We start from the raw sequence: 27,284 nt of genomic DNA, 5'->3' as shown, positions 1-27,284 counted from the left end.
TCCCTTCTAATTCTTATTTTTACAGTCTTAAGACTTTGGTCTGGGTCAGTTCATTATTTTAGACTACTGTTGGATCTTGATTTTGAGCTACTCTCTTAATTCTTAGATTAATTCTGTAACCCTTAATATCACTATATGCATCTGTGGAAGGAGTGATTTACTATGATCATTCTGCAAAGCCATAGTCTGTGATTGTTAAAAGAATCATGCCTTGGTTGCCCGTGTCTTTCTTATCTGAGACTGCTGCCAGAATATTTTTCCCCCCACTTCCTGCAAGCCCGTCCCTGCTGAGTAACTACTCCAGATTTTTATTTGGCCTATACCTACCTAGCTTGGACATGTGAAATTTTAGTTGGCCTTGCAAACTGTGTCCTGTCATATTACAGGAAAAGTACCGCATTTCAATTTTTCTACTACTAGGGTAAATCAGAAAGCGTTCGTGAGGATAAGCCTGTTCAAACCCTACTGTAAGACTGGACTTATAGGAAGGACTTCTTCAATGTGAATGGAAATTATAATTCCTCACTATTGATTTAGGGCATACCTTTTAGAACAGCTCATGTCCTCCACCCTCACCCCACCATCCAAACCAGACTTTCAGAAGACTTCGGCATTTGGGAGTATCTGTTGAATATCTGAATTTTGTTTCTCAAAAAAATCATCCAGAGTTCTACATTTCTGGGAGAAAAGTTCCATGCTTGAAAGTAACCCCATTGTACCAGAAACTGGCAAATTTCACCTTGTCAAACGTTATTTTTAAATAAATGTTCTTGTCTTTTTATGGATATTTCATTTTCCCAAAGTACATTATTAAAAAAGGCTATGGCTTCTTATTTTGAACATACAGTTTCTTTATATGCAGCACTAGTGTATTCCCCTTAGACAAGCACGGGGCAAAGATGAGTGGGTACAGAGAGCAGAGACCAGTTGGTACTGAAGTAGTACTAGGAAGGTAGAAAATTGTTATCGTCTTACTGGGGCACGATATAAATTTGCAAGCATATTCAGGCAGCTCTGGCAGCAGGGAGGTGAGAAGTAACCGTACCTTCAAGCCCTCCCTTTCCCAGTCACTTGTGAGAGAGGGTCGAGAGTAACATTTTGGTCCTGCCAGTGCCCAGGGCCAAGACCCTAGCCATGACAACCTGGCCATCTGTATTTGTCTGCAAGACTGCTGGACCTGTGCACTGTCCAGCTCTGACTTACCCCCAAACAACCCAGACAGATTAGGGCTCTGTGACATTTAGCCAATCTTCAATGTTCCTCTTGAACTAGATTTACAGCTGCGCCTCTTAAAATTTTCCAGAAGACTGTAACTGTCCATTATTAACAGCTCACTGAACACAGTATGTCGCTAGTGTCACCCTCCTTCCACTGTGTAATTTCATAATCAGATAAAGTTATATTTCACTTTTATTTCCCATAATAATTACAATCTTTTTTTTGTCATATGCTAGGCACTTTGCGTTATTTCTAACATCTCCTATTTTTGTCTCTTATGCACATAGATTATGAACTAAGACAGCTGGATAAGGCAGCACTAGTATTTTTTCACAGTAATATACTGTTCCCCTCTCTAAGATCACTCCTTTAGAAGGCACTGGGATTCTGGCAGTCACAGTGAATTACCCTTTGGTCACATCCACACTGCTAAAACAGAGTGTTCCCAAGGACTGTTCTTGTTATGGTATTTGGCTGAAATGCCCCATCTGTCTTCACAGTGCAGGCCTTTAGTGCACTTTAAATGAAGCCAAGCTTAATCCATGTTTTCGCCAATGAGTAGTCTTAGGGATACTCTCAAACCTTTGCTACACAACTGACAGTGCCTTTTTTTTCCGATATATTTGCACCTCGCCAACTCTAAAACCTCTGGCTCAGCCCTATATCAAAAGTTTGACTCAACTCAGAATCGTCAGGACGCTTTAATCAAATAGCAACTGTCTCTAGTAGATAAGGCAAGCTGGCTATCAAGGCTCATGCTTATGCTCTGTGAGGAAGATAGGCACATCTGTAAGCTCTGAGGGAAACACACTAAACTTACTTTGACCGTCTCCAAAGGAAGGCATTTCTTGAGCCCTTCCTTCATAATTTATGACAACAAGAACAACCTGACACTTGGTCCCCCCTGCAACCAAGGCTGAGTCCAGGAACGGGGTCAAAAATGCTGTTATTAGTCTGGTCTCTGGTCTTCTACCAGATCACAAATACATGCTGCTGGTTCCACCTAGTCCTACAGAGGTAGCACCAAAATCAGTGGGCTGCTTTGCTTATCCCTGTTTGTGGCAGGAAAACCTGCCCCTATACCTCTGTACTCTGCCTTCCTTACTTCTTCCCTGTGGCTTGACTACACCTGTGGTATCTAGCCAACATCAAGCAAAATGAACTGTTTATCCATACTTATGTGTGATATGTCAGCTACATGCTTCCTTTGAGACCTTGGAGCCATTGCTGTATGCTGTGCTCTCTGCCAACTCCCTACTATATGTCTGGGCCTCAACCAACCTTTCCTTAGAGGCAACGAAAAGATTTGGACCAGGAGCAGCAGAGTTTACCAGCATGGGAAACACAGAGTCCGGGATGAAAAAGGGGAAAATTACAGCAGGCACTTAATACAGGAAAATTGTTTTTCCAGGCCAGACTGAGAATTCTCTGGAACTAGTAAGGAGCTTAAAAATTAGGCTTGCTGGGTCCTCAGCTAACTGTCTTTGAAAAAAACACAAAAAATAAAGAGAAGCCTCTCCAGCTCTAACCCCTACCTGTGCTCTAACATGAAAAAAACAACAACAAAACAAAACAAAAACCCAGCAAACCAATTAACTCCAAATTAACCCACCAATTAACTCCAAAGTGGTCTTTCAGTCCTTTGGCCAGGCCCCTTTGCTCAGCAGGTACTTCTACCCTCACCCTTAGTATCTCTCAGGGATTCTGGCCAGTGCCAGAGGTGGCCTTGAAGGTGGTTCAGAAAGGTCTGGGGATTGTAAGGAGTTGTCAGTAGAGAGCCTAAGAGCAAGGACATCTGCCAGCAATTTCTGCCCTGACTGTTCCAGAAACCTGGCAGAAATCACGTGGCATCAATTTCTGCTCTGATCAAGGGCATCTCTTGCAAATTTATGTGTTCACCTTCTCTAAGTAGTCATTCAATATTTAGCCAACAATCCTTCATGTTTCTCCAAATTTCTGTGATCTTTGACTCTCCACAGTTCTCTGACCTCCATAACCATCATTGCTGCACAGTCCTGTTGCCAGCATCTCCCTAATTTCTTCTGATTTGCACACAAACATGCCCACTTTCATTACTTCCTGTAATCCTTCACCACTACCACAAGAGCTTAGGAAGCAATTATCTCTCTGCGTTTTTTCTTGTTCTTTCTTCCTCTTATGCCCCCTGCAAAGCAACTTCAGAAGTTTTCAGAAAGACTAGTTAAGCAGAAAAGGAGGCCTTTTCTTGCTCAGACAAAGCAGAAAATGGGAATGCGTGGAGATATTCTAGCATATTGTGATCTTCCTATTTCCTTCTTGTTAAGGGGAGGTGAAAAGACCTTTGTCCGCTTCTTCCAGCAGCCCTTACTGAGTGATTGCCCAGGAAGGTAATTAGTAGAAGGACTTTGCCCCACATGGGACTGGTACTCCATAAAGAGTTGGAAAATTTTCTAATATTGACCAGAACACAGAACCTTAGCCTTGGTCAAAATGCTGTCACTCACAAAAGCATTGCAGGAGTTCTCAAAACTCCATTACTGTATGTTTTCCTGAAAACTATAAGTTTTTTATTTAGAAGTCTTTTATTCAGAGACTTCTTCTAGAGACGAATCGTAAGAGATTAATAGAAACATACTCCAGGAATAGAATAATTGAATTCCTTTGCATTTCAAAAGAAAAAAAGAAAGCCATCTTTTCCTTCCATCTGAAAAACAATAACATGGATTAATTTTTTAATCTCACAGAATTACTGCCATAATGTTTTTAATTTCTATTTCATTATGACCTTGACAAGATGTAAAAGAAAGTTTTTATGGTCAAAGTTTCAAAGTAGGGTTTTATAATGACGGACTTGATCAACCTTTGAGATAGACTTTGAAACCACAGAATTAAAGTGAAGAAGCTGAATTAAACACAGACCATTACCTCAACAGCAGTCAATCAAACTGACAAAAAAAAAGCTATGAAGCTTTTGGGTTTTTTGAAAAATCATGCAAGTGCCTAGGCTTGACAGTCTTACACCATTTTTTGCACTGATGCTGATGTCTAGAACATGCAGCAGACGTAGTTCCTGAAAATAAGCTACATTCTACATCATGTCAGGGGAGGATGCACACTAGCAGAGAGATGCAGGAACATGAATTTAAATAACTTTTGAAACACTAAATTCACCTGGACTGTAGCCTTAGTGTTTATTTGTTTGTGAGTTTCTTATCTATATACTTCCAAGAAAAAAAAAATCAATTAAACCACACAACTTTCAGGTACAAAGGCTTTAAAGAAAAAACAGAAATTGTATGGTAGCACAAGTGGAATGCACTTTTAAAGAATTAAGCTGTTCTGCCACTCGCACTGACTTACAGCTGCTGTGGGTAATAAAGGCTTACATTTTCACACTCTTGGAATGGACACATTCCATAAAATGTTTCTGGTCTTAGATTGCTCCTTTTATATTCAAAACTACGAGGCAGAAAATATTATGCATCATTCCTTTGTCTCGTAACAAGAAGAATGAAGGGGTATGCACAAGGAAGACTTTCTAGGGATCAGCTACAACTCTAACAACTGATCAGGATGTACAACATCACCTAGATGAACTGCCCCAGGAGCAGAGCAGGGAAGATGGTATCAGTTCTCCCCTTCTCTCTATGAAAGGAAAACATGACTTTGTCCCTTTTTTGGGGAAAAAAAGTTTACTTTCATCTGTGTACACAAGCGCTGATCCAAAGCCACTGAAATCAACACAAATATTTGCATGGACTTCAGAGGACCCTGAATCAGACCTATAACCATTTGATCTAGCTGGCATGTGGAGGCGGGGACAGAGCTGGGTTCCTTGCATTCCTCATGGTTCTTTGCCCTCCTGTTCATCCCATTAGGTGAGGAGTCCCTGGCACCACTAGCGCCCAGGCCGGGGCCACTGTCCCAGTAGTAACACTGGTCAGGGAACAAGGGTGTCAGAGAACGAAAGCGAGGGAGGGATGACAGGAAGCTGATTCCCCAGTGGTGCTGAGTAAGGATTATGCTTACCGTTTCCCATCTGATCACTACAAAACTATTTATAACTGTCCTTGCAGGAAAATATACAAGATATTAATGAATGCTATACAGCAAGCAGCTGAGTCACAATGTCCCACCCTCACATTCTCCAGCACTTGAGCTCAGTCATCTAGGAAGTGCCAGAAACTATAATGCATTTTTATAAAAGAGAGCGCTCATATCTTTTAGACAGATGATGTCTGCCTGCTGTTGGCTGCTGGAATCGTAGCCTTCATCTCAATTAAGAGTGGTCACAAATATTCCCATAAACTCAGTAGTCATCCAGCAGTGTGGTGTGAGCGGACAGATGTGTGACACACACGAGTCAGAACAGAGCTAGCAGGTGAGCCAAGGAAGTTTTGGCTGTCCCTTAGAAAGGAAGACTTCTGCAATGTCATTTAAGCCTTCTCCAAAATCAGCTGCACTGCAGTGGCAAAAAAAGCCTACTTTTTAAGACTTCCCAGCCAGGAGGAAAAGATCCTGTGAGATGACTCTGAACAGATGGACTTTGCAACTTCAAATGCTAAGTCTACTTGTTAGCTAAGAGTTAAATTCAATTGTGCAATCAAAAAATATGGCTTAAAAACTGACTTCAAACAATCAAACAGCCCTGTTCTCTCTTTGTACATTCTGACAGCCTTGCCTAGCTGACTGGCTGCAGTTGTTACCAGCCTCAGCCTTAATGCTCTATGTTGCCACTTGGGTTTCCTCCCATTTTATTACACGATCACCTCTAAAACACTGTTTCCAAACAGAACTGTTAACCAATAATGTGTTTTCCGTTTATCAGTTAAATAAACAACATTTGGTTTAATATTAATCAATTGTCACATGTTTATCCAGGGAGAAGGGACACAGAAACTTAGAGAGTAAGGTTTGTGATTAAAAACATTTCCCATCTGGTTACTGCAAAACTATTTATAATTGGCCCTGTAGGGCAACGTGTAAGATACTAATGACACAAGAACATCCTGTAGATTAGATGTCCCTTATCCCTGCCCACAGAATACTGTCCTGTGCATCCCATGATCCTTTTTAACCCTATCATTCCTACAAGGTAGTTTTAGATTGCACCCTCAGGCTTCCAGCGGCAATACAGTCCCAGCAAGATTAGCATCAGCACTGATACCAACTTGCTTGGGAAAGGGAAAGGTATGTCCAGAGCTATACAGGAGTGAGGAAAAGAATGGCGAGAGGAGGAAGGTTTGGCGATGTTACAAAAATGTGGTATCCAGAGGCATGTGAGAAACAGAGAGGACATTAATGTCCAGCATGATCTGTGAAGGAAAGTGAGTGCTCACACCCTGCCAGAACAGAAAATCTGGAACATGGTACTGATTCTTGGTTTATCATTGCAATGTTTGGGGTGGGTTTTTTTACCGTTTTTGTTTTTATTTGCTATTTAGTTGCAATTACAAGCCAAAATTGACAGCCCTACTTCTAAACAATGTGAAGTCAGATCAAACAAGCCCATTCCACAATGGGCAGAAAAGGATTGCCTAGGGAGTCTCAGGAAGCTGTGGATAGATAGGGTGGAAATCACAAAAGATAGACAGGGATATGTGAGTTAGTCTTTTAGGCATCTTTTAAGGCTGTAACCCTATGGAAGCTCTGAACCTGTCAGGCCTGTAAGTCTGACACTGGTGCCCGGGAAGGTTATGGAGCAGATCATCCCGAGTGCCATTATGTGGCACATGCAGGACAACCAGGTGATCAGGCACAGTCAGCATGGATTCATGAAAGGCAGGTCAAGCATGACAAGCCTGATCTCCTTCTATGACAAAGTGACCCACTTAGTGGATGAGGGAAAGGCTGCAGATGTTGTTTACCTGGACTTTAGTAAAGCCTTTGACATGTTTCCCACAGCATTCTCCTGGAGAAACTGGCTGCTCGTGGCTTCATGGGAGTATTCTTTGCTGGGTAAAAAACGGGCTTGAAGGAGGGGCTCAGAGAGTGGTGGTGAATGGAGCTAAATCCAGTTAGTGGCAGGTCACAAGTTGTGTTCCCCAGGGCTCAGTATTGGGGCTGGTTCTCTTTAATATCTTTATCAACTACCTGGACGAGGGGATCCAGTGGACCCTCAGTAAGTTTACAGATGACACCAAGTTAGGCGGGAGTGTCAGCCTGCTTGAGGGTAGAAAAGCTTTGCAGAGAGATCTGAACAGGCTGGATCGATGGGCTGAGGCCAATGGTGTGAGATTCAACAAGTCCAAGTGCCAGGTCCTGCACTTGGGTCACAGCAACCCCATGCAATGCTACAGGCTTGGGGAAGAGTGGCTGGAAAGCTGCCCAGCAGAAAAGGATCTGGGGGTGTTGGTTGACAATTGGCTGAATATGAGCCACATGGTGATGTGGGGGTCCGTCTCTTCTCTTCTTTTCCAGGAAAAGAGGAAATGGCCTCAAGTTATGCCAGGGGACATTTAGGTTGGATATTAGGAAAAATTTCTTCACTGAAAGGGTTATCAAGCATTGGAACAGGCTGCCCAGGGAAGTGGTGGAATTGCCATCCCTGTAGTCACTTAAAAGACAGGCAGACATGGTGCTTAGGGACATGGTTTAGTGGTGGTTCTGTCAGTGTTATGTTGATGGTTGGACTCGATGATGTTAAAGGTCCCTTCCAACCTAGGCAATTCTATGATTCTATGATTCTACGCACAGCAAGGTGCAGGTGTTATAAAATGTGCATACAAAATAAAAAGGCAATTGTAGAACAAAAGGACAAAACAGAAAAGACAGTGGGAGGTAACAAGAAATGTCCTTACTTGTACCTTTCAGGAACATCATATTGATATACATATTTTGAACATCCTATGTGTCAGAATGCTGGTCAGAGGAAAAGAAGTATTTGTTATGCCTCAGAAAGATGTAGTACAGAGATCTTAGTCCAAGAGCACAAACCTGCCACCAAGAAAGATGAACTTAAGTCCTTGGAACTGCAACTCAACCACAGCCTGTAAATCGTGGGATTGAGGTCCAAGGTGCATATATATTTTTAGGTGTATCTGTGACAGAGGCCATGAGACAGAGGCCCTGATGCAAAGTTATCAAAATAAACAGATGTCGCCCATGGAGGACTATTCAGTGCACTTTAGGGACTGGAGTTCAAAACTCCATGTTATGGCAATACTTTGTTTTTCCTTAGCTATGATGAATTTGACCCTTTTCGCCTCCTCAGATAAAATAAGGTTTGCAATCTTCTTTCAAAATGCTCTGATCAGGTACAACTGTTGATCAATACACAGAATTAGTTCAAGTTACCGACAGCAGTCTATTGTGAATAATAATGTTTTCTTGACTTTTTTACCTTGTTGCTTTCCCACATTGTTAAATATTAGGATGGTAGAAGATAGAGGATTTTACACCTGTAAAAGCTTTCTTGAAGTGTTTGGTTTGAATCATTTGGGATCTATGTGATTCATTTTTGCAACGAAGAGCTACCACTTCTCTATCCTGCCATTCATTAGCTGAATGCACTTACAAAGTGCATGATTTCTTTTGCCCTAGCTCTGTTAACACTACTTTTCACAGGAAAATTTGAGGTGGTCACCTCTGAGGGCAGAGAAATGCAATTTATCCTGAAAAGGACTCACAAAGTGAGATACATGGAAGCATGTTATAAAACTTTGACAATATATGTACTAAAACCAAATTGAACAGAGAGAATAAAGTCAGAAGACAGCTGACAACTCATTCAAATCCAGATAACTGCCCATCGTTACAGTTTAGATTATTACATTGTCTAAATTATCATTAAAAGTGGTAGCAAATCTTCAAGCAGCTCTGCAGGGGCTGTGCAGTTTTGGATCCCTGCTGTTCAAGCCTGCTTACCTCTGCATAGGTCTGCCTCAAGTGGAATCTTGGTCCTTCGCATTTTTCTGTCTAGTACATATCATTTCACGTCAAAAGTGTTTTAAAATTAACTCCTCCTTGGACCCTGAAGAAAAGATGATATCTGATGTGGAGGCGCATCTTCATCAGAACCATCTGTGATTACATCTTCTGGAAAGGTACAGTTTAAACAGCAGGCTCTGCCTAATGACCCTCTTTAGCACTCCACATTCTTTTGAAGAATGATAAACAGAAAGGCAGCTAAAATACCATCCTCACAGAGAACATTGTCAGCTAGAGATTAGTGTCAGTGACACCGATTTTTTTCATACTTTAAAAATAATAATTCCCATGGTTTTATTTTTAGGTCTGCTGAAATGCAAAACAACAACTAAAAAAACCCCAACCTTTTTATTTTACATAATTACATAAAGATTTATTTATAAAAAAGAAAATAAAGACATCTTAAGCTTTACTCTCTATTATTTAACCTAAATAAACAGAACTAAACCAAAGCAACGCCTGCCTGCTGCCCCAGGGTTTAAGATAACAGTTTACACCTAAGTCAGAGGCTTAAAGACGACTAGTCTACTATTACCCTGTGAGTTTTTGAAGAAAGCCTACTGCAGCTGCCTGTACAATGGCAACCACAAATGTCATTCAGCACTTGAAACACTGTATGGACAGCAGGAACGGTTGAACACTGGAATAGGATGGCAAGCCTATGACATATCTGTTAGCTGAGAATTTTAACCAGAAGGCAAAAAAAATGTTTGTCCAGAAGGACACGTGGGTCTGGTCTTGGGTCAGAAGAAACAGCCTGGATGGCCTGTATGAAGTTGGTCTTAGCCTATTTTCAATGAATTTTTTGACTAAAATAATAGATGGTAATTTTTTTGCAAACTTTGCGTTTGTGCTGGATATGACTATGTTTACAATGTCACCTGCTACACCAATCACATAGAAAGGTCAGGAAATGGGACGGGATTTCCTGTATTGTGAGTATCCAGTATCTTGCATTCATGTGCTTCATATCATGTGATCTTTTTTCATAAGCCTGTTGACAATCATCATTAAACCAGTTGGTTTTCTTCTTTACCTTCTCCCTTCCACTGCCCTTTTAGTTATCAACAATACAGAGGCGGCTAAAACAGCTTTTTAGTACTTCAGTGCAGAATGCAAGGCTAGCAAGAAGTAAACTGCCAGCAATAGTACTGAAAGGCCAGTTTTCTGAGTTTCCAGAGAAGGAGGATGTGTGGTAGGCTGGTCCCAAACGTGAATGGAAATAGAGTCATTTGCCCGTAATGGATTATTTGGATTGTACGTGAATTTATACCTATAGGTCAGATTTACAGGTATTCTTAGTTTAAGAGCATTGCATCACAACCACAGCTGTGCTTGCAGGCTCAGCTCATAGGCAAGAGTAGTTTAGTGGATGGAAAATGCTGCCAAAGCATATATCCCCCTATTTGTTTGTTTATTTATTTATTGCTGATAAACACTGCAGTGCAATGCCGTAGAAAAATTTTACAAGGGAAGCTCGAGAAGGGAAGGGTTCACAAGGTTATAATTGTGGTTTAAATCTTCCCTGAGAAGATACGATACTTAATAAGTTTACCGCAGTTGAGTTCTAGAGAAATTTTTCTGCAAGTCTATAAATCAATGAAGAGTATTAACATTTCTGGAGGAATCTAGGACAGACCGTGAATGCGATGATAGAGAATAATTTTCCTGCTAGAATATCCTATACATTCTTAAGCAAGATTATCATTCCCCAATAAATTCTGCAGGACTTTTCCATAAGAGGACATTATTAAAAGAAGTAATGGGTACATACAGTGCTGGCCATATCAAAATGAGAATAAAAATGGCTAGATTTTTTTGAACACATATCCAAAGCAAATTCTCCACTGATGTAAATTATCCTGAATCAACTGAAGCTGATTAATAGTAGGTTAGGAACCCACTCCAAAATTCTATATTATTGGCTCAGAAAAGGCTTGCAATATTTATTTTTCTCCCTAAAGACAGGATTCATGTAAGTTGAATTTTTAAGGAAGGCCAACACATGGAGTTGAAGCTGACATAACTGTCTATTTGAAAGACTGAAAGTGATCAAATAAAGATTTGTTTATTTTTGTTAATCCCAGAAGATGAGTTTCAGTGGGTTAAGCCTAGCTACAGGATCCTAATTTATAGCATACATTTCACAAACTCCTTGTGTCGTGACTTTTTTATATCTACAAATTAAGTGGCACTTGAAAAAGGTGCTCCCTTGACATCGCAAGACCTCTGACTCTTGAAAATGTTTCCGACCCAACGGGAGAAATAAAATGAAAAAGTAGAAGCAGCAATATTCATGTCAATTCACTGGGGCAATGAAGGAGGAACCAAACAATGAATCTGAACTCAAAATGAAAAGACAAAAAAGGGGACAGGCCTTGTACCCAAACACATGAGACTAATCCATCCTAACAGTCCAGGAGTTGCCAAAGGAAGGAGAAGATGAAGATGAGGTGCTGGCAATGGGTCAGAGAATGATTTTGGAAGCACGAATACCAGAGTGCTAGATGAAAGAAAATTTAAAAGCAGTGGGAGTAAAGTATTGGGTCACAGAGGGAAAAAAATGGGCTGGAGAAGAAAGGCACAGAAAAAAACATCTGCAAGCAGCACTAGTGATGGGGGAGAAAAGAAGTAGGAGACACACACCCAGGTGCACCATTGCCAAGCAGCCTGAAACGAAAACCAGCATCATTTGTGTGGGGTTTTTTTCTCTCACTCGCTCTTTAGATCAAAAGGAGAGCAGCAATGCAATCTGCTCTTTGCGCAGAGCACTTTCAGCCAAGGGAAGGAGAGTGCACACACTGGAACATCTGTTCCAAGAAGCCACTTGAAAAATAATCTTATAATAGCATGGGGAAAACATCTGTGCAGCATGCACCAGACCACCAGTAGTGCAGCAGTGGAGGAGTAGAAGGGGGAAGGAAGACAGGAGGGAGTGAGGGAGACAAAGTGGAACAGGATTAGGTCAGGGGCAAGTACCCCAGTGAGGGGCATGACCCACATGTGAAGAAACTGCTCATTTGGTGTCTTTTGTCTTCTAATCCTCAGCAAGAGGCAGACAGATTTCTCACCCACTGAGCTGTGTTTATTGGCAGATATTACTCAACATGTGCAGCTTTGAAAAATCCCAAACTACAATCAATGTGTTCGAGAGGCTGCACGAAAAGCTCCCTGCCCTTGGCCTCTAGTGTAGTCCCCACCTCTTCTTCCTCTACTTGCTCTATCTCTGCTGATACAGGAATAAACGTGCTAGAAAAACAGTCACTGCTAGCTCAGGTGGGGAGGACTAGGAAGCCAAAGCATATCTACATTGTGTGTGAATTTGACCTGCTGTGTCTTTAATAAGACAAGGCCACTTGTTTTCACCTTCAGTCTCAAAGCAAACAAATTCAGAAAAAAACACCCTAACCATCTCACAAACATACACACACACGTGCAGCATGCAGTTTGTTCTTGGTTTCTCCCTTTCATCTGTTTTATTTCAAGAGAACTGTACACTCACAGCCACCCCTATCCAAGCATCAGTAGCATGACAGCAGTCAGGACACTTCTTACCCCCACCTTGTGACACATTTTACAGGAGTTTTTTAAGAAAAACACTGTCAAATTTACTCAGACATTGTTTGACTCTAGGTTCTCTAAACAAGAAAAGCCTTCCCAAATGTGTATCTTCTTGAAGATGAGAAAAAGAAAGAATCAACAGGTCTTAAACATAAAACCTGCATATAAACATTGTATGGTGATGTGACTAGGCACTGGGGAGATACTAGGAGTTGAAGTACTACCTGTAGGTAGGTGCAGCCTTCCGTTTCGGTGTGGACAGGAGAAAAAGGCCAGCCTCTCTATTCACCACGTAATCAGATTTCACTGCGGAAAAAGTGATCGGGAAATGAGAAAGTTTGAGTGATTTTAGAAGTTACTTGTTAGGCGTAATTAACTAGATACAAAGACACATCAACAGTGGGAGGAAGAAGACACAGTACATATTGGAGACATAGCAAATATTGGGTGTACTGATCCACAGAGGCATGCATGGATGGGATATAGGGTAATTAGATTGCTACCTTGGAACAGATCCCTGGGCAAAATGTACACAGTTATAGTTAGTGAAGTGCTCCGTGCAAAGCTATTCTTTATACCAGTCTTGTCTTTATGCTGCTCTACATGCCCATCTCTTCTATACTATGCCTAGAAAGGCAATAAGCAAAGAGACAAAAAATAGCAAAGACATGCTGGGAAGCTAGGAAGAGGAGCTCAGCAAGAGAGAGAGGAAGAGGCAGCTTCCCTCCAGATCCCAGACCAATAAAAAAATTAATATGTAGGCAAAGTGTGAGAAATCAGGGAACACCCAGGATCAAGACTCTCTTCTGTTTTATTCACAAGGAATAGATCTTTTTATCATGCCCCACTGTGACGTTCCTGGTGGAGGTGTTTCTCATTTCTAGCAATGCTCTGAGAGCTTTATTTCAATGGGAAGATAGGATTTTTCATTTTTCTTTTGAAATCTCAAAAATGTACAATGGAAGAAAATTATTTTCTTTTCAGTTCTAACAGTCATATTAGCTCTCAAAATTGTTTTATCAGATTAGCTTCCATATGCCAATGCAAAGTAATGTAGATATCATAAGCTTAAACAATGATAAAAGGAATACTCCAAAAGAAAGCTGCCCTGGTTTGATTATATTGGCCTAAAATCTTACTTTCAGTAAGGCAGGTATGACTTGCTATGGAAACCAGGGTTTTGATTAAAAGCAGTTTCACTCCTGTCTTTTCTTTTGTGGGCCACAAATCCTGTGAACTGAGGTCATTTCCAGATAAGGGATGTGGGAGGGGGAGTCAGAGGAAATGAAACAGGGTATGTAGGCGGGGGCACACAATAAGGGCGTTGTAGGTAAAGATGAACAGCTTGAATTTGACATGGCAAGTGACAGGAAATCAATGGAGTGCTAATGTGTGGGAGGAAATGAATATGACTTTAGCAGAAACATTTAGGACAGATGTGAGGGAGAGAACAGAGGAACCGTGGGGCCAGACAGGAGAAGCTTACAGTAACCAAAGCAAAAAACATCTGAGACACTGACAGCATCCTATTTTGGGAGTTTCCTCTTTTCTCTCTCACAGACAAGTCAAAATTTAAGTGAGCTGTTAGGTGTTATGTGAGCTCTAAACCTTTAACAGCTCCAGGACTAATTTTATGTTATGGTGTATTGGGATTGTGCCATGGGTTTTCAAAGAGAGAGTATCATTCAAGGCCATATCTCCCCTATTCCCTAATCTCATTCATCTGCACGGTTATCGACTGGAACGTCATCCAAGAGATCAATAATCAGAATACTCTCCCCCTCTCTTAATTAGTAGAAGTATCAGAAATCCCACTCTTTAATCCCTTGGTTGGGAAGCATTTTCTCAGGGTGAGTCACACAATATATTTCACCAGCATTAGTGTTATGCCTGTTTTTATCTAACCCTGAAGAAGCCTTCCATTAATCTAATGACTGATATTCCATGGAATCAGCATTTGGCAACTTCCTTGCACAATACCTCTAATGCAGGCTGGGCTCTGGCATGCTGGACATGATTACCTGCAGGAGGAAACGAACACATCTCCACCTCATTTGCATGCTAAAAGAACTCTTAGCAAAATGTGGATCCACAACATGATCTTTCAAATCTTGGTAGATTAGATTCCCCTTCTTGTATCTTTAAATTGAGTCAGAGGACAGAAGTTGAGCAGAATGTTTCTACCATTAGCTTACTGCAACATAAACAAAATTGCTTCTGAAAAAAATTATTTGTTGACTGACAAAATAAAAAAAATATGTTATAACCGCAGCAAATCTATCAAACTTACATTCCATACAGGTCTACTTTTTGAAATGGTAAGGTAGAGAAAAAAAGACAGAAAAAGTATGTAGTTCTGAATGTGAGTTATTAAAGAACAATTTTGATTTGACTCAGACATTCATTGATCCATTTTTTTGAAGCTTCTCAGGCTATTCAGGTTTTACTCATGGATTAAATAGCTGTAAATTTTCACAGACATACTTCATTTGACTGTAAAAAAAACAGGTTGAATGAGTTTAAAACAGAATACAACCTTCTGCTCCTCCATTATGATCACAAAAGCCCAAACCACCTTATGAGTTTCTGGAACCACTTTAAATAATCTTCTCAGGGTCGGGAAAGACTACAGACTCATCTCGAGGAGATGAACGTAGTAGATTCTGAGCATTGTAGTTCATTAGATGGCACTTATCTTTAAATATCCTTGCTGAATAAGATGGGTAACAGGTTGTAAGGCTGTGATCACACTGCAGAACCCTGGCCACTGACTTTTCCTGCCTATGGAAAAGACTAGGGATAATAAGATCTGTAGGCACACAGAAGAGTGGACCCTGAGCTCAGGGAACTGAGTATGAGAGTCTTTCTTCTGAGAATCTCAAATGCAAAAAGCACGTCTTTGCAATTCTGAGGAGCTAAGAGGAGTCAGCTTTAGTGATGTTGTTGTGAATATTGTAAAACTTGTTCCTCACTCAAGGAGTTCAAGGAGGGGTCAGAAAACAGGAAGCCAAATGGTAGTGATGAGGTACCGTTGCTAATGAAGACTTATGCAGCGTGTACCGTTCTGTGACTCCATAACTGTGTAGGAAAAACAGCCTCAGAATTTCTTTCGTTATGGTGAAAAGAGTGAAGAGAGGAATTGAGTTTGATTCTGGCAAAAGAAGGAGTTTTTCTGATCCTGTGAAATGTCACTAGAAGAATAATTGCCAGCGGCTGAAACAATGTGGAGACCTGTCTCTGAAGGACAGTTGGTCCCTGTGCAGTCACGGAGTGACAAAAAGGATCTATGCAGTTGGATCAATAGTTCTCAGAAGGTACAATTTTTATTTCGGTGGTTCAATACCAAAGGCTTCCTACTGTTCCTGATGATTTTGTATCATCACAGGAGCCCACTAACATATATCTGGGTTGAGTTATTGATACAAACGTACATCTGAACCTCCTCAGGAACAATATGGCTACAGCTGCACTAGCAAATAAAACACCCCAGGGACCATTCCCTGGCCTTTAGAACAAGTGGCATGTTCTCAAGAGCAGACTTGTGCCCTCATAGCTACACTCTATACCTACCCAAAACAAGGTGGTCTTATCCGTATTGTCTTGTAGGAACACTCCCTGGCCCTTTTTATCCCCTGAACCATAAATGAGTAATACTTTGGAGAGTACTAGTTGGCATGCATCTAAACTGTGCGAATAGTGTGTGCTATCAGCTGAACAATGTGGATTGTAAAAGAATGGTAGTCAAATCCCAAATCATGGCCCTTTACAGTATACTTCTATAGATGTAGCCTATGGGACCAGTAAGTCATGGAATTTAAAAAGCAAGGAAGAGACAAGAGACATTTAATTGAAGAATTTGGATTGAATTATCTTCCTTGAACTCCCTATGCACTCTGTTGCACCAAAGGAAAACTACTCAGACATTAATGAGAAAAAAGACTTTCCAGGCATGGAGTCCTTGCCCTCTGAATTGTCCCACTGGTGTCTGAAGTTGTCCTCACAGATTTCCAGTTAAGATAAAGAGACCCCACTCAAGATCTTTTCTAGCTGAGGAAGTGAAGGACCTGGAGGTAGCAGAATCACCAGAATAAAGGATTCTTCCTGACACGTGCCCTCAATACATGTGATGGGAGGTGCAAGTTAAAAGACCTTGTCACGAAAAAGCCATGTGGGATAGGGGACTAAACTGTTCTGAGGCAGAGAACTAAAAGGCTATTGGAATCCACGTGGCTTAACTCAAACTGAAAATCTCCTCTTTTCCCTGTTTGCCAAGAGGGAAGTTCTTGGCAACAAAAAAAGTCCAGGAAAACAAAGAAAATTGCTAAGTAACTAATGAACAAACTAACAAGCAAAATGACAGAAAAATGATCACAAGGCCAAAAACATTGCAGCCTGTAATGAGAGAAGAGCTACATCTGAAGCCAAAGGCAGTTGAAGCAAACCAAGAAAGAAGAAGCTCACACCACTCTTCATGACCTCAGTGCAGACCACAAATAGAAATAGGGCATATATATGCTGTTTGGGCACTCACAAGGCACTTTGTCATCTCACAGTAGATACACACATGGACCAACAGTGGAAGGAACGATATGGTGTTTTACTATAATAGGAAAAGGCTCAGTTCTCACTGTAAGTGTAAAACAGAATGCAACCTTAAATATGGCCTCACAGTGGCTCCACCATAATTGCTAGCTCCCTGCTGTGCTCTCTATACAGCAGGTCTAGTACTGACATCTGGTACTAATTTAGGGTTCATCCGCTCTACAAAAACAAACATATTGTGGGGCCTCGTTACAGCATGCTTGTCCCTCAACTTGGTTAAACCCCGTTCCATCTTGTAAAGTAGATGTGACATAACTGTTTGCATTTTGGCCCTGAACCACACTACAGATGTTGCAATGTTCAAGAGCCTGAAGTGGCTTAAACGGCAATGCTGGGGATCTACTAGGAAGCAGCAGTAATTCCAGCTCCTTAAAGAGAGTGGCATTAACCCCTTCCCCCCACTCCGTGAGACTATTCCCGTCTTGTTAAATGTACTGATCAGCAAGAATCTAACATGAGGTAGCTTAATTTTAGCCATGTTTTAAGCCATGGTTATTTGATATAAGGCCAGAAAGTTTTATGGGAAGTTATTTTGGCCCTGCACTTGAACACATTTGCCATTTATATGTGAAAGGCTATACACAGAATTCTCAGGCAAGAGGGACATGGATATGGAGATCTCTCTCCATTTGTTCAGACAGCCAGATATACATATTCATTTGGATTTAAGCACAAAAGAACTGAGATTTGGGGCCAAACGAGGGACTGCATGAAATGCGCAAAACTTCATAGAGAGCACCTGAGGTGCACCCACCTGCCTTAGCAAAGGATTTATCCCAAATGCCTTTTTGAGTACCAGAAAATTCATTAAGATTTCATTCTAGGATATTTCAGTGTGTACATCCCCACTTACTGCTCCAGGGACTGCATGCTGACAAAGCTGCTCCAGTTCCAGCTATTGCAGAAACTTCTCACGCTCTGCATGCTGTTCATTCTCATGTGGCATTCTCTTTCACTTTTTTGCTCCAGCTACCGTTTCTCTTGCCAATAAAGATTAGCATAACCTTCAAGAAAATCTGGCAGAAGGTCACGGTCATTTCAGGGAGAAGTAAACAGAGTGAGAAAAGCATAGAATGGGATTACCAGAAGAGTGTAAGAACTCTTTGCCCACTATGTATAGGTCATGCTGTTAAGCAAGAATATATTGGTATTTAACTCAGTCAAAACTTACATAAACTCTGCTAGACATCTGAGAAGTTGTATGGGTCTGGAATTCAGGACTGCATTGGACCTTAAAAATATTCATAACCTACAGCCTCTTACTCAACACGAATTGTTTTTCCATTACTTGGGGGGTAAGCAGCAGAAGAAAGAATTTGCAAATATTTGGAATGTTTCTATTCGTCATTTTAAAATCAATACATTATCTTGTTATTCTCCATAGGGATTCTCTCTTCCTCTTATGTAACTGGTAAAGCAGATTTTTATTTTCCCTTTAAGAAAAAAGAAGTTGATCATATCAGTCCAGGACTTTTTCCAAAAAACCTGGAGGGAGTGAGGTTTCCATATACAAGGGCCAAAATACAGATGTTTGGCCTAAAATTGGTTTTATTATTTTTATTTTGGATTTTGGAAAAACAAGCACACAAATCTCCACAAAAGAACACAAGTACATGTGTTCTCTCTATTACACTGGAAGAAAATGTAGCAACTGAAAAGGACAAAATGAGCAGGCCTGCTTTCTCTAAGCAGAGCTCTCACAAATGGAAAAACCAAGCAGGCAGAAAACAAGTGTAATGAAGGGACTCTGACCCCGCAAGAATGTCCATTTTTTCCAAATGAACCAAACGGTTTAATAAAGGATATTACCTTCCCTATAAATCTTGCCTCGCAGAAAACAAAGGCATAATGATTTCAAAATGCTTCCACAAAAAGGAGCAGAACCAGGCTATAGAGCAGCCAGGGCAGTAGACAGGGAGAGACCAAAGGTGGAGTTTAGGTGGTTTATCATAATGAGAGGAAAGAGCTGAATACATGGCCCAGCAAAATCCTCCTGTTTGGATCTTTTATGAACAATCACAGGAATGTATAATTGATTTTCACGCATACCGCCTAAGGTGTGTGATCTTCATCTGGTGTTTGAACTTTGCTGACAATTCTTGACACAGGATGGGACTGACTTAAACAATGAATAAAAGATAGCTAGTACAGACACTGGGAAGTATAAATAGAGGAGCTAGCAGCAGAGTTTCCATCAGAATTTGCAGAATAGCGTTTATAAGCTTTGCTGTATACATGTGGTTTTGCTATAGCAACAATTATGAACAGTCATCATTTTCTATGACCAACACCAAATCTAGCATTATCTGTATCCTGCCTTGTGAAGAGAAATGATTTAACCTCTACATGAGGTTCAGTCTGGTAGGCAAAATGAGGAAGAAGTCTGTGGTACTGAAGTTCATACACTGTGCATATATGGGATTTCCCAGTGGATCAGCTGGGATCTTCCAGTCTTCCAGTGACAAATAACTAATTCAAGTGAGAAAATACAAAGATTAGTCTGTTCTCACTGCGAATTTTAACAGTCTCTACAGTCTATTGTCCCAGCTGGAAGTATCAAATAACCACCTGATGCCGAGTAAGACATCAGAAAAGAACAGCCTGTAAGAACTAATGTATCAGTTTAGCAGAGGAAAATTCAGAGAGATGATGTTCAGCTCAAACCAGGGTACTCAGAAGTGCCCCAGCAGTATCTTGGGCATGTACCTAAGATATATTCCACAGTACACCATATGTGGCAGGATGCTTTCTCCCATCCAACAGGAAACACTAAAGGCAATTAAAGGGCTTTGAAGAAAGGAATATTTATTTATTTCAGGTAATTTTCAGCCACTAACAACACTCTTCAACCAGGGAGCTGAGAAAAGCTGAAAAAAGTTAACCCAGCCGAAACTTTAGAAATGTTAAGCTGTTTCTTAAGATGAAAAAGCAGGCAGAAGGTAGCGGCATTTAATAGTAGAGGTGATAGATGAAGTAAGGGAAGATTTTGGTTCAACAACAAGGTGACCTCTAAGGAAATAAAAGATCATATGGTTTTATGGCCTTCATCTCAGCAAAATATGTACCAGTCTTCCGGTTGACAGATGAAGTAGTCAGGAAGACTTAATCTACTCAAACTACATGAAAAGAGAGAATCATGATGACGGAATAAGACACACATATTCAAGCACATAAGCCAACTAAAAGAACAAATCTTTATGACAAAGAAGTATGCTGAGAGGTATTATGAATACTACTATGCGGAGCCTGGAGGGTCAATAAGAGTAGTTGGAAGTGGTCATGTAGGAGAAGATAAATGATGTGATTAGTAATAGAGAAACTTGATGGGGTATGTCCTATGGGTTTTGGAGGATTGCATTTCATGTCTGATGTGTTCCATAAAAGCTACAATGGAAAACCGGGTCAGATGGTGGTGATATTTTGTACCCAATATCCTGTTACATGATTAGAAAGTCACAGATGACTGAGTGGACTCCCCAGTTTTTGTGGTTAAAGTATTAATTAGTTAAACAAACAAAATCAAACCAGGAGGTATCTGTAACAGACTACCACATTTCACAAAAATATAGGACGAGCTTCCCCTCAAAATATCTGTTTATTAAGAGCAGAAAGGAAAACTTTGCTACCATAAGTGTCTTTCATCCTGCAGATCATTTCTCAGTCTACACAGCCAGTAATACAAGTTCAGAAATTTCTAAAAATAATGGATTTTTTTCTTAACAAAAAAATCCTGCATGGGATATCAAGTAACTCAGTAATGTCCATTATCAATTACTCACCATAATGGACCTCATTATGATAAATAAGGAACAGTTAATGGCTTTTATAAAAATTGAAAAATTGAAAAATTGCCTGATGAAATGAGGTTTGATTTATTTAATGCAAACAGGATATGTCACCAACCTGAAATATCTCTTGTTGGATCTTTTAAAACCTGCAGTTTTTGAAACTTAGAGGAACAGCTGAGATTAGGGTTGGGAACATGCCTTTAACTGAAGAAGTGCTAAAACAACTGGGAAATTTTCAGGAACATCTTGCTGGATGCCCAAGAAGCCAAGATTCCTCAGACTCAAAAAAAAGATACTTGAGCCAAGAAGATATATTTCTTGGTGAAAACAATGACAGAAATTGTGTATTTACACCTATATACACACGCAAGTATATAGTACATGTGCATATGTACATTTATGTGCATACATATATGGAGAGGGAATTCAAAACCAATAAAACAAGAATTATTGTAAACTACAAATAGAAATAGGTGTTTAACAAAGTCAGTAAGTCAAATGAATTAATGAATTATCATAAATCAACAAATTTTAAATAGTAAGGCATTTAAAAAACTTTCCAGAAGAAATAAAATCAGTGAATTAAGTCAATTAACTACATTCAGACAGCAGGATGCAAGGAAAAGCCGAAATGTTCCCTAGGTATTCCAGTGGCATTTGGAATGAATCAAGTTATGTACCTACTTCTTAAGGTATTACTGATAGATCAAAAAATTTGCCATGAGTAATAAAGGAGGATATGAGGTAGTCTCTGTGACAGCTAAACATTTACAAAACCACAGATTCAGGTATCTTAGGTTCAAGGGTGTTAAATAAATTTGCTGAGGAAACCTTTAAATTACTAACATAATTTTCTGGCAAACATTGAAGAGCACTAGAAAAATTCCAGAAGATGGAGAATTAGTCAACATGGTCATATAGAGAATCCTGTAGTAAATCTTCATCATCCTGAACAAAAAAGTGAAATTTACTAAGGCAAAATACTATTTTGAAAGTCATCTAAGATGAAAAAATGTGAACAGCAGACACCTGAGTAGTGGCACTAAAGAAATTAATAACTTGGCCTTAGAAGACAAAATCAAAGGAAAAATAAAACAGCCTTGAAAGAATCTCATTGATAAAGTGTTACAAAGCTAAGCAAAATAATCATATAACCTCTACAATAGTGCTGATGAAAATAGCTTAATTAAAACAAAAATCTGAAACATCATAGTATTATATAGTAATCAAAGACAATCAGAGTGGAATTGAAAAAAGAAACTGAGACTCTTTCAGAAAGAAATTACGACTCCAATAATTACATAAAGTAAGCATAGACATTTGTCATGAGTTAATCCAATAAGCTGTCCTGTTTCTTTTCACCATTGCCTCTTAGAAAATCTCAGAGCCCTCAAGGTGTCACCTAAGCCTCCAAGGACAAGACATCTGTCAGCCTGCACTGTGAGAGGTCCAAATGTTTCTCCAGCAGGAGGATTACCCAGTAGAAGTGTTGTGACTAACTGTACAACTGCTGCTGGATCTGAAAGAACTGGTGATCAATGCTCAACAATGCTCATGAAGAAGACTGGCATTTTCCTGAAGGAAAGGGTAACAAAGAGATTTTGGAGACTGTACAGCATTCCACTGCTACCAAAAATCTTGACCTTTTCTGGTTGGGAGCACTCCACTTACCCTGACATCTCGTTAGATGTCTTCTACCCTGTCTCGCAAGATCTTCACATCGGAGACTCTAAATAACAGTGCAGCCTTTCACACTGGTCTAGGAGCCCCACAACCAGACCCTGCACAACAGCCCTGCAAAGAAAGATTAACGCTTGGGAAAGCCTGCTCCTTGACGCAGACAGTATCAAGAACACTGTGACACTGTCCAGGATTCCAGTCTGGGTAAGGGTACATCTTCTTCACTCATGTTCCTGCAGTGGAAGGAAAGGATCCTGAGAGATTTCTGGTAGAAATAAGGCGTTGGTCTTAGACTGGCAATGGAGATTAAAACCCTGAGTTTGATCTCATAGCTGACCCTGCTTTGAGCAGGAGGTTGAACAGGATAACCTCCTGAGGTCCCCACCAACCCTAATTAATCTATGATGCTATGATTTTTATTTCTTTGCTGGGGCTTTAATGCCTTTGCACTCAATTCAGTTAGTGGTGTGGGAGTCACCTTGCATTCAGCAGCTAGCCATGTCAGAAGCCATTCCTCACCCTGTATGAGTGCCTTTTTTCTGTCTCAGTGACTGAAAAAGTCACACACAGAACATGCCATGCTAATGCAGTGCCCAAGATATCTTTCCAAAGATCATTACCCTTCCTAAACACAGCACAGCACAAGCTTTAGAACCTACTGCTGGTGCAGGGAAGGTTTATAGGCAACATGGAATCAAGGACTAACAGACTTGCTTTCTTTAGTACCTGAGAATTCTCTGATGAAGAAGAGCTCCTCCTGGCAGTCTCTTCTCCATTCCAGAAGTTTAGCCTCAGGGCCCTGATGCAGTACTTAAGACCTGAGTGTGCTGAGAATGGTGGTAATAAGAGACATGAGCAGCAGACTCCACAGCAGTTCTTGGGCCACCTAGAGAATAGATTACAGCACACTTGCCCATAGGCTTGAGAGCAAGATGCTCTGGAGAAATTGTGTGAGCAGTAGCTCCTGTGGTCTCCCTCCAAAACCCTGCTCCCTGGCTAGAAGAAATGAGCCAGCTGCAGGAGACACCAGAGGAGACGGGTCAGCTGAACCCTGACATGGGATCTCCATCCCCCCAGAATGAATGCTATCCATCCTCAGTTCTCAGAAACACTCCTTAGGCATCCAAATTGGCCCAGGGGAGCAAGGCATGTCAACAGGCTTCAAACAGCAGGGCATCTGCTGGGGCCTTCCTAGCCCTCCCAATAATCATGCATGTGTAAGAACTGCTACACTGGCATTTTAGGGGTATTTTTAGTCCTTAATGGGCCATGCTATCTTACCAAGGAATTTCTGAGTGGTGGTCATATTGGCTTCCCCAGTTCCTTTTCTGCCTTTCTCCTATTCACTCACCCTCCCAAAAAATCTCCCTCCCTCTTCATCCCCTGACAAGTTATGGGTCATGTTGGCCCTTTCAGGGAATAAAAATTTGTTGTTGTTTGAACACTTTTGCTGACCCATTTCTGTTGAGCTGCAGGTGTTCCTCCCACTCAGATTTTTGGCTGTTGCTTAAAGCTGCATGCCTGGGCCATGGGCTGTTGAACAGTGGTCCCTCTCTGACTTTGCAGGGGAATAGGCACGCAGAGAGCTTGGCTGCTGAATGCGTTGTGAGTGGGAGGATGGAGGTAGTTGCTGGGACTGAGGAGGTCCAGCTGTGAGGACCTTTAAGGCAGGGTATGCAAGCCATGGGGTGTTAATGGCCCATCATTAGGCTGGAAGGGCCTAGCAGCTCTAGGAATAGGTGATTCAGCCAAAAGCATACGCACAGGACAGATTAATCATTTCACTGAAGTACTGAAAAAAAGAGGAACAGAAGGAGAGAAGCTCTTGCTTCAGTTGGGCCAAAAGGTTTCCTTTTTGAGGGTACCTTTCCACCCCACAGGGAGTAGTCAGATGGCTCTGTGCAGCTATCTTTTTTAAAGTCTTACACGAACCAAAAACAATACTTGCTTTATCCCACTTCCCTGCCCTCACACCCCGTTGTCCCCTGCCATGTGCCAGTGAAACGAAGAACAAGAAATACCCCTCGCCTCCTCTCTTGCTTTTTTGGTATGCTGCATTTTTTACCCTCAGTAAACATTCAGGCCATTATGGTTTTGTATAACCCTAGCTGTCCTGGGCTGGACATTGGATTGGAATGTGCATTCTGGTAACGCCATCCATAAGGTGCAGGAACAGATAGACAGTGAAGGTCTGTCTTTCAGATTGCTGTTTTTCAGATCATATGGTTTTGGTCCAGGGAACCTTACTAAATCTTGTCCAAAGTGAGATCTTGGAAATGTGGATAGTATATATGTTGGGTTCTCAGCACAAAGTGCTTTGCTTTGCATTGCTAATCTATTTGTATAGCAATGCATACTTGCTAAAAAGACAGTTTATGAAGTACAGGGGATTCCAGTGCTGGATGCAGTACTCCAGGTGAGTCTCATGAGAGCAGAGTAGAGGGGGAAAATACCCTTCTTTGACCTGCTGACCACATTTTCTCTGGTGCAGCTTAGGATATGATTGGCTTTCTGGGCTGTAAGTGCACATTGCCAACTCATCTCCAAGTTTTCATCTACGAGTAGACCTAAGTCCTTCTCTGCAGGGCTTCTTTCAATCCATTAATCCCCCAGTCTATACAGATATTGGGGATTGCCCTGACCCAGGTGCCAGACCTTGCACTCAGCTTTGTTGAACATCACAAGGTTCACACAGACTTAGACCTCAAACCTATGATGTTCCTCTGGATGGCATCTGTTTCCTTTAGGGAATCAACTGTACCACTCAGCTTGGTGTTGTCTGCAAACTTGCTGAGGGTGTGTCTATGTCATTGATGAAGATATTAAATAGTAATTGCCCCAGTACAGATCCTTGAGGGACACCACTTGTTACTGGTTTCCAGTTGGACACTGAGTGATTGAATATAACTCTTTGGACATGGCCATCCAGCCAATTCCTTATCTGTCTAACAGTCTATCCATCAAACCCATATATTGCCAATTTAGCAGCAAGAAAGTTGTTGTGAACCATATCAAAGGCCTTACACGGGTCTAGGTAGATGAAATCCACAGCTCTTTCCTTGTCCACTGATGCAGTCACTCTATCATAGAAGGCTTGTCATGCTCTGTCTGAGCCTTACATTGATGAATGTCAAGAGATACAATCTGCTAAAGGTTTCCATACCTACTTAGTGACATTTGCTCTTGTATTTTCAGGCCCTTCTCTCCCTATTTCCAGAGCCTTCCCGGCTCAGCGCACCTCCATGGTCTCCCTGTGCTGCTCTTCTCTTGCCACCTTCAGGATTCTGACTGTACACCCCTAGCCTCCTCTCCTCTGTCTTGTACGCCCTTCCTCCTCTCTACCTTCTCCACGCTGTTTCAGGAGCAAGAGCAAGATTATGGAGAGTACAGATAGGCTGTGGATATAATTACAGCAGGTAACGAAGAGACAACTAAACTGTAACTACCTAAGCCCGGATCAGCAGCAGCAGCAGTGCAGGGCAGCCCTATGTAGAGGCAAGAAAAGCTATATTTGCCCTATGCAATGTAGATATAGCCAGTCATTTTGAGCTAGCATGGAAACCACTAACAGTTTGCATGATGTAGACACTGTTCTTCATGCAGTGTCCTGGAAACAGCTGCATAGGGAAACAATTTGAATTATTTCCTCAATGAGATTGAAGATGTTTCCAACAGTTTTAATTGTCCATTGGCTCTCTGAGCAGACAAGGCATGCCTAAGACATGGGGAATATTCATAAAATGCGTGTAAAAATTTGTTAACAAAACAGTACTGAGGATGTGTAAATTAAGATTATTCAAAGCATTACTCATTGGACAAAACTGGACAAATTTTCAAGGGCAAGTAACTATCCCTCCCAAAAACTCGAACACTTCTCCTGCACAACAAGTCCCTGCCCCAAAGTACAAATTCGTGATCACTGTCATGGCAATAAGTGTAAGACAATGTGTAAAGCTTATCTTTTGAGAAACTGAAACTTAAAATGAACAAAACCAGACACAGTCAGACAAGGGTTAAACCCAAGCAGTTAAATTTTAGCAAAGTTATAAACAATTAAAAAATGCATATTATAATGGAAAATGACAAATTTTTTTTGCATACAATGCCTCTAATATATCAAAAGAGCTTAAGCTATCTGTACTTCCAATTTCTGAAGCACATGACTAAGTGACAATAATTTCTTTGATGCTGTACAAAACACAAATAATTTTCCTTCCACATGTCGAATCACAGTGCAGAATTTAACATTGTATTATTTGCTATTTATTGCATCGCATTGTTTGTAGTAACTTGGGTATAAGTCAAAGAGAATCACTGACTCCAAAATGATAGTGTTTGTAGATTCTGTGTCAGAAAAGAATAATAAAGGTGAAAGCAAGGTGAAATTAGAATGAAAAGAAAAAAAAATTCAGTTGAATTAGAATAACATTGAACACCTAAGGGACAACGCAGCAAATGAAAATATGAAAGATAAGAAGGGAAGATAATGTCACCTTTCTTCTGCACATGTCAAAGGATTTTATAAAA

General features: G+C 40.8%; 1 long non-coding RNA gene across 1 annotated transcript in view; it reads right to left on the bottom strand.

The window, feature by feature from the left end:
- LOC128906648 (uncharacterized) overlaps nucleotides 1-23,744 on the bottom strand; it is a 112,793-nt gene extending 89,049 nt beyond the window's left edge. Inside the window, exons 1-2 of the long non-coding RNA XR_008465265.1 lie at nucleotides 23,484-23,744; nucleotides 12,912-12,993 (exon numbers count right to left, since the gene is read on the bottom strand). This is a non-coding gene — a long non-coding RNA (uncharacterized LOC128906648). The remainder of the gene's footprint in view (nucleotides 1-12,911; nucleotides 12,994-23,483) is intronic.
- Between the last annotated feature and the right edge of the window lie 3,540 nt (nucleotides 23,745-27,284).

The sequence above is a fragment of the Rissa tridactyla genome, chromosome 1 (genome assembly GCF_028500815.1).
Source record: "Rissa tridactyla isolate bRisTri1 chromosome 1, bRisTri1.patW.cur.20221130, whole genome shotgun sequence".
In the NCBI taxonomy this organism is placed as follows: Eukaryota; Metazoa; Chordata; class Aves; order Charadriiformes; family Laridae; genus Rissa; species Rissa tridactyla.
The sequence above is the reverse complement of the archived record's forward strand: the minus strand, read 5'-3'. Positions and strand labels throughout refer to the sequence as shown.